The sequence below is a fragment of the Physella acuta genome, unplaced genomic scaffold (assembly GCF_028476545.2).
Source record: "Physella acuta isolate Inbredline_101_S28 unplaced genomic scaffold, ASM2847654v3 ptg000790l, whole genome shotgun sequence".
NCBI lineage: Eukaryota > Metazoa > Mollusca > Gastropoda > Physidae > Physella > Physella acuta.
Window position 1 is genome coordinate 50882 of NW_026732308.1, and position 8523 is coordinate 59404.

Consider the following 8523-nt stretch of genomic DNA (forward strand, 5'->3'; position numbering starts at 1 on the left):
ATGGAGTTAAAGATCATTGGTTGCGTCTGTAACTTCCTATCTCACAAAAAAAAACAACAACAACACATAAACTCACACAATCACCCCCCCTACCTATACACACACACACACGAAAACATCACCGAATAACTAGAGGCGAGGCGGTAAATATTCAAAACTCAAAATTTAAAAATACCCACTTCTAAAAATTAACGCTCAGAGCAAAAAAAAAAAAAATTTAAATCACGAACCAGATCGAGGCTGACCTTTCTTTGTGGTCGCCTCAATCTTCCTGCTCGTAACCAAATACGGCGGGGACAATTTTTTTTTTCATTTCAACGAAATTTTAATTTATATTTTATCTTTCATTCAGTCTCGTTTATTTGTCCTCGTCCTTTGTTTATTTTATAAATAGTGTTTTGTTATAAATGATAGTAGTTTATAATGTTTATAAAAGCTCGAATGATTATCTATATCGTAAATGGATGGGTTTTTTTTTACTACTAGTGATGTACTGCAAGGAAATGGGGACCTAAAATAGAATATTATTGTGCCATACAAATTTTGTTGATGTTGAAGCTAAATGTATTAGTCCATTAGTACAGTAAATAAGTTCGAATTACATTTAACGCAGTCCGCTAAATTAGTGAAGAATATTATACAGAACTATCCTCTCAGTGCCGCGTTATCTTTTAAGTTATGAATTTCTTGTAATTAGTATTTATTATTTATTTATTTATTCGGCCATGTAATTATGTTATTACACCTTTTTTATGCGCACATAGCTATCAAAAGTAAAACATATTTGTTGTTCAAGACATACTTTTATGTTATTTTATTTACAAATCTTCGATTCGTTTTACCGTTTCTTTATTTCGATTTCAAAAGTACTACTCGGCTACACCGTGTGTTTGTTGTGCGAACTAATCAACAGTATAAGTCCGCTTGTACCCGAATCAGCTTAATTAAATTTGTGCCCAATTTAAATCACACCCTGTCCCCGACCTACGTGAAGTGTCCACCGACCTATCCCACTGACCCCCGTGTAATCCCCTTTTTTTTCCTGTCAATTAGATTGGGGCTCGCGATAGCCGGGCTCCGGACAGAAGGACGCGGCCCTTGTGTCTCTTTTGTTTCCAGAACTAAACAGTATTTGAATTCTCACCCCCCACCCCACCCCACAACACCCCGGAACTCAATGAGCTGCAGAGGATCGCGTGTATTGATAAAGGAGACGGATGGGGGGGGGGGGAGGTTTTAGTGTATAGGGCTGGTCAGTTTGGGGTAACTACAGATTTAGATATTGTTTGGGTGTTACTGGTTCGGCGTGCTAACGACATTACTGAGTTATGTTGTAGAATCTAAAGATAGAGCGGAATAGATTTTTTTTTATAGTGGCGAAAAGGATTTTTGTATACCCGTTGGATCTCTTTCCGCTTTTTTTTTCAAGGTTTGATTTAAAAAAAAAAACAAAAAAAACTTGTGTTAAACGAAATATATACAGTAGTTAGGGTTAGAGTTTGATTTAAAACTTCCATTAAACAAAATATAAAATACATCCGAGCAAGATATTCAGGAAACTCATTTTCTGAATACAATATGTACTGTATGCAATACTAGTGAAACAAAACTTTTCTAGAACAACAAAAAGCATCTACCTAATTTTCTCAACGCGGTATATTTAGAGGAGTGTTTTTTCTAAAGAAAATTTCAAGAGTAAGGCCTAAATGTCGAATCAATTAAATAAGTTGGTTTAAAACTCTGTAAAATTAACAATCTGTCGACACTATAAAATAGTTCAAGGCTTACATTAGTTAGACCCAGCTATTTAATACATATGACAGTATGTATAAATAGACCTCTATTAAACATATAGATTTGAAAGGGAGGCCTGTCGAAAACTATATATATATATATATATATATATATATATATATATATATATATATATATATATATATACATATATATATATATATATATATATATATATATATATGTGTGTGTGTGTGTGTGTGTGTTTGTGTGTGTGTGTGTGCGTGAGTGAGTGTGCGTGTTTTTATAATTTATGTTGGCACAAAATGGTCTGTGGGTGATAGACTAGCGCCTCCTATGTTATTAAGTCTCTATCAACATATTCCTTTTTTACAAAATAAATATTTAAATGAACTTCTTGAAATATTATTTTTTTAGTTCCGTCCATGACACTAGCTAAAATAACTAGAACTAAGTCTAAATTGTTTGCCCTTTTAAAAGTAGATGTTTTTTTTTTTTAATAACTGACTATCACTCTGGACATGTGTACTAAAATCCCATGTTTGATCTCCGGATTTGTTTCACTGGGATGTGTGAGATCAATTTTTAATTACCCGTGTGATGAAAGCGTTTGAGAGAAATGATAGAAATTTTAAATGTTGTCAGAAAATGGACGTGGGGCGACAAATGAGGCGACGGAAAATAAAGTACAAGCTGTCAGAGGCGAGAGTTTACTGAATACATTTGGTGACTAGGCTGTGCGGATGTACGAGAAGTCGCTAGAAAATTGTTTGGGTTTAGCTTGAGATTTTACGAGTTTTTTTTTTTTCCTGGTTTGGTTGGAACTTGATACCTTGGTTTTGATTGTATCTCAGTTTTTTTAACAAGTCGTGTGATATGTTCGGTCATTCAAGAAGTCATGTGATATGTTCAGTCATTCAAGAAGTCATGTGATATTTTGGCTAAATCAAGTCATGTGATATGTTGGCTTATTGAACTCAACCTCTACATGTTTGGTCAAAAGCTAATTCATGAGGCATTACATTGCGACAGTCACGGGTTGAGACTTAGTGATATATTTATTACACAACGTCATGCATAGATAGATCAATTGATTTTCAAGATCTGCCAATGTTTAAATTTGAAGTGTAGCACTTGTCTTGAAATGAGAAAAGTGCCTGATACTGGGAAACTCTGGTGAAGACATCCTACACTTACATTCATATTCAAGAGTTCAACATGAAAAAAATCACAGCTACATTTTTAAAAAGTCAGGTGAAACTGTTTTTTAAATAAAGATTTGAACTGAACTGCGATCTAACAAGAAATTCAATACTTCAATTAAATTTCAGAAACAAAATCTAAACAAATAATAGATTCTGTTAAAGTTATAAATGTTCTAAACACCAAAAAAATAAAATTAAAATTAGTTTTGTTCAAATTCATTTCCTAAATTTAAAAATATATGTGTGAAATTAATTTGAAAAAGAAACAACAACAAAGATTAACGGTTAAAATGATCAAGGCCATTACAATCCAAATAAAATAAAATAGATTGAATAAAAATGACAAAACAAATCAGAAAAAAACTATGCTATCTGCAAAAAATGACATCAATACCACTGGCAGGCAACAAAGCCCCGTGGTGAAGGCCTCATTAGGGTTTCTCTCTGATGTTCGTTTGAAGACATTTGTCACCATTTAATGTTATCTCTTTGTTTTCAAAACTCTAGTTATCAGAGAAATGTTTTATTTTAGGATTTAACATGTGATTTACGAGGGATGTGTTCGATGACACGTGACTAAGTTGCATATGCGAAGGAGAACGCAAATGTAAACAAGGTAATCAGACATTGCCTTGGTATCACACATTCATTTTTTTAAATCACATAATCCTTTTTCTTCCACACGATTCTTGTATCCTTTTATATCACACAATAATTTTTAATAACATAATCCTTTTGTATCACACAGTAATTTTATATAACACAACCCTCTTGTAATCTACGTTCCTTTTCTTTCACACGTCCTTATCCTATGAGAGACCCGGAGACGTGACCTGGAAGAAGACACCAAGAAGATTGGATACACCTGGGGACAGTTGGAGAGACTAGCCCAGGACAGAGACGCCTGGAAAGCTCTTGTCAGCGGCCTATGTTCCAGGAGGGGCAACAGGATAGGCTAACATAACCTAACACTATAATTATTTTGTTATGTCAATACATTTGAAGATAAACTTATATTTTTTCAAACTAGTTTTATTATTCATTTGATATGAATCATGTTATACAATTATTTTGAACCGATTATTATTGTTTTGCTTCAAGAATTAAAAAAAAATCAACTTACACGTAAAACAATATCTATAAAATGCAGCATTTACAATAAAACGTATTAACAATCCTATTTTATTTCCAATTTAATAAACAAATGCGATTAACTAATTTTTGTTTGCTATAAAAACATAATTCCGGGGAAGACAAAATCCATTCACGTTGTTTCTAATGGGTAGGGGCCCATGGATTAAATAACATTTTATTTAAGAAAAAATAAATATTACATCAGAAAAATAATAAAGAAGCTATATTTTAAATTGGAGTTGTGTAAAATACGAGCGAAACATAACAATATAACGTGCTATTGCATATATATATATATATATATATATATATATATATATATATATATATATATATATATATATATATACTCAGGAAACATGTATATATATATATATATATATATATATATATATATATATATATATATATATATATATATATATACTTGTTGTCTGAATCCTCCACCATATTCACAATTAAGAACGAAGAAGAAGATATATATATATATATATATATATATATATATATATATATATATATATATATATATAAAGATAGATTGCGATACAATAATACTGACAATGCATATCTTTACGACCTCCTAATGCTCGTCAGAAAGCCATTTGTGTTTTTCATATATATGTTGATCGTCTCATCCTCTATGTTGGGGATCTATTGTTCGTTTTTATTCCTCGTCAAATATGTCAAACGCCCATACTTTATCGTGATTTTCTACCATGTTTTCTCCGCATACATAAGGATTTCACGTTTTGTGTACATGGTTAGGATATTCAGAATGTATGTTTGGTCTGGTGAGATCGGTTTTTTATACCTCAAGTCTCATATCGATTCTTGGACGATTTTGTTATTTTATTTTGCAAGTTATCGCGGCGACCTTCATTACACTCTCTCCAGAAGCGAGGTGCATCACTGCTGGGTTGCTGCTCATCAAAAGTGTCGAATGTATATCTCTTTTATAATTGCTTGCGATGCTATTTCCGTCAGACTTTGCCGGAAACTGTTAACCTACTCCACCCATTCTATAACGAAAATAATGTAGGATCGCCCTTCTCGCCCCCCCCCCCCCCCGACATATAAAAAAATCCACCACCAAAGCTCTTGCCCCCCTCCCCTTCATTCTCATACACCGAAAACCATTACTCAATCTTTTACCTCCCTGCTCTCCCCCTTCCTTCAAATATCCAGACATCCACCACCAAATTTCTTATCCTCCCTCATTTCCACCCCTCCCCTCACATACCTAAAAAAAGCATCACCAAATTTTGCCCCCCCCCTCCTCCTCTCCCTTCCTCTCCCCCTCCCCCCTCACATACCCAAAAGTCTACCACCAAATCACATATTCACTCATATCCCCCCTCACAAACTCAGAAATCCATCAACCAATATCTTATTCCCCCCCCCCCCCACTCCCCTCCCCCTCCCCTTACATACTCAGAAATCCACCATCAAATATCTTATTTCCTCCCTCACTCCCCTCCCCCTCTCCTCACAAACTCAGAAATCCACCACCCAATATCTTATTCCCCCCAGTCCTCTCCCCCCTTTCCTTACATACTCAGAAATCCACCATCAAATATCTTATTTCCTCCCTCACTCCCCTCCCCCTCCCCTCACATACTCAGAAATCCACCACCCAATATATTATTTCCCCCTCCCTCCTCTCCCCCTCCCCTCACTTACTCAGAAATCCACCATCAAATCTCTTCCCAATCACCACCCAAATTGTCTAGAGACTCTCACGTCAGCCTACCCAAGATTTCCCGTCTAGTGCGCATGTCCAGATGCACCATTACATTGCATCGTGCATTATTGTGATCCCTCCTGAGACTTTGTTGGGGGATATATTCGCCCGCGTCTGCCAATAGCTGGGGCCGACCATTTTTTATTTTATTTATTTAGTTACAATGTTAGCTTGGAGCAAGACACATCTACGCGAACTCTCCAGACATGGAATCGTTTTATTTAGACACGCATGCGCGTGGGAGGAGGATGTTGTAATGACAATTTGCTCATTAGGAGGGCAGTGGATAGGATAAAAATAATGATATCATTTAGCTTAAATGATGATTCTGCTAAATCAATTTATTTTATTTTAGACACGATCAGGCACGTTTTGATATAATTTAGAATTAGAACTTACTTCCTGATTTGTCTAAAATTGTTATAGACAAATCGGGGCTATTTTTTGTTATTTTTCATGATGGAGTTTTAATTGATTTAACATGTCTTGGCGAAAATTTAATTAACAATCCTAATACTAGAATTGCGAAGGTGATACGCACACACATATGTGTTGATAGAAAAAGAAAACCTCTATTACTAAAATTATGATTTTAATACATTTTAATAATTGATATTTGGATTGCTTCTAATTAAATAATTACATGTGGATATAGCTGAAAATAAAAAAAAACTAGATTAATATAGACCACATACCCCACGCGAACCATTATTGGAAAACCAACAACAGCTGACCAATTTAAACCAAAACTCCGGTAATTTCTTTGCTAGTTAGTTATACTTTACTTCTATCCTTCTATAGATTACCTGACACCGAGATGGCGCCTGGTCTGAACATGTAACTCACGGATCGTGTACGTAGTGTTTTACTGGTAGCCTTTATGATAAAACAAAAAATCATACGTTTACTACTTTATTTCTATCTATAATATTCAACATCTATAAAATAATTTTTTTTATATAATAAAAATTAGATAAAAATGCACTAAAGAATTAAACAATAATCAAACTTGCTTTCTTTAGGAATATCATCAGTCGCTAAAATATGTATTACTAGCACATGCTTTTATTTAACAGATTAAAAACGATTATCAATGAATTTTGAAAAGCTTACTACTACATAGTTTTTACAATATTTTGTTTTACATGAGATAGCACGAGTTATAGAGCCTATTTTATCATCAGTGTTTCTTCCAGACGTTTTTCTCCGGAGAGGGGGGGGGGGGCAGACAATGGTAAAAGTATATGTTTTCTATATAAATTCCATTTCACTCGGAAAGGGGGGGGGGGTAGACTTTCTTAGGGGGGGGGGAAGAGATGCCTGGAAGAAATTATGTCATTATATAATAGCACAAACATTTTGAGCCCGTTTCCCCCTCTATTCCCCCCCCCCCCCTCTAGCTACAGGCTTATGGGGCTTGCAGTAAGTTCCGTGCTTACATTTTGTTTGCGCCTGTGCATTAATTCATAATTGAATTATCTACATACATATTTAGCCATCAGGAGGAAGATAAACACCAGACTACGTGACGGGCAGTTTTTTGTAGCTAAGCTATCAAGTCCCAGCATTACAAAATGACTCTTCGTTTCTCACGCAGACAGTGTGTTGAGGTAAACACTGATTCTATTAGCTCACATTTTCTTCGGACTCGTAAATAACAAAACCAAAAACAACATACTTAAAAACGCAGTGGGAATGTAGAAATAATTACATAGCTGTGATGAGTTTGTTTTTTCGGTTGTCAGATAGAAAAGTTAGAGCATCCTTGACCCTGACTCAACTGTACTAACTCCCACGTGTAAGTTGATAGCCCGGTTCGATAGCGAAATATGAAAAAACTTTCACGCGGAGTATGCTACAATGTTTCTCTTGTGTGAAAAAAAAAGTATATAATCGTAGAAGTTCCATTTACACAAATGTAATACTAACACTGTGTTTTTTTTAATATAATGAACACAATATGGATGACATGAATGAATAAGTAAAATGGTGGTAATGGGCTAACTCTACCCGCGTGATTTCTATTATTTAGCAACGTTCCAACAACAGGTTTTTACAATGTAAAGTGATTACTGACACGCTTTTAACATAACAGAACGACTCGCAACAAGTTTTTAGAAAGTCAAGTGATTTGCGGCACGTCTGTGTTAAAGTAAAATGACTGACGATAAGTTTTGCTTTACAGTCACGTGACTTTGTTTTTATATACCGGTTTGACTTTTAAGTCAGATAAATTATGATTGTCGTATAAAAACGGCTTTTGATACAAGATAAACAAATATATTTTTCTACAAGATGAAAATTCAATTCAGTTTAATTTTGTTTTTAAAATAAAATTCGATAAAAATATGGAACTTAAAACAAAAAATTCTAAATATGACGTCAAATAAGACAAATGTCAATCTATTACATTAGAGTTTGCAGCGTATGAAATACAACCCAAATATAAAATAGCCTAAATATGAAGACTGTATTATAGAACGTTGTTTGGGTTTAAATGTGAGTAAATATATAACGAAAAATATTTACTTTCATATCGTTTAATTACAAATAGCCTGCATGTTTGCAAGAGACAAGTAAGTCATATACAACATTTCTTGAAATGTATTGAGAAGTCAGAATTTTCTACAACAGGTTGTAATTGTAAAAAAAAAGTGTATGTAGAATTATCACAACCATTCTAAA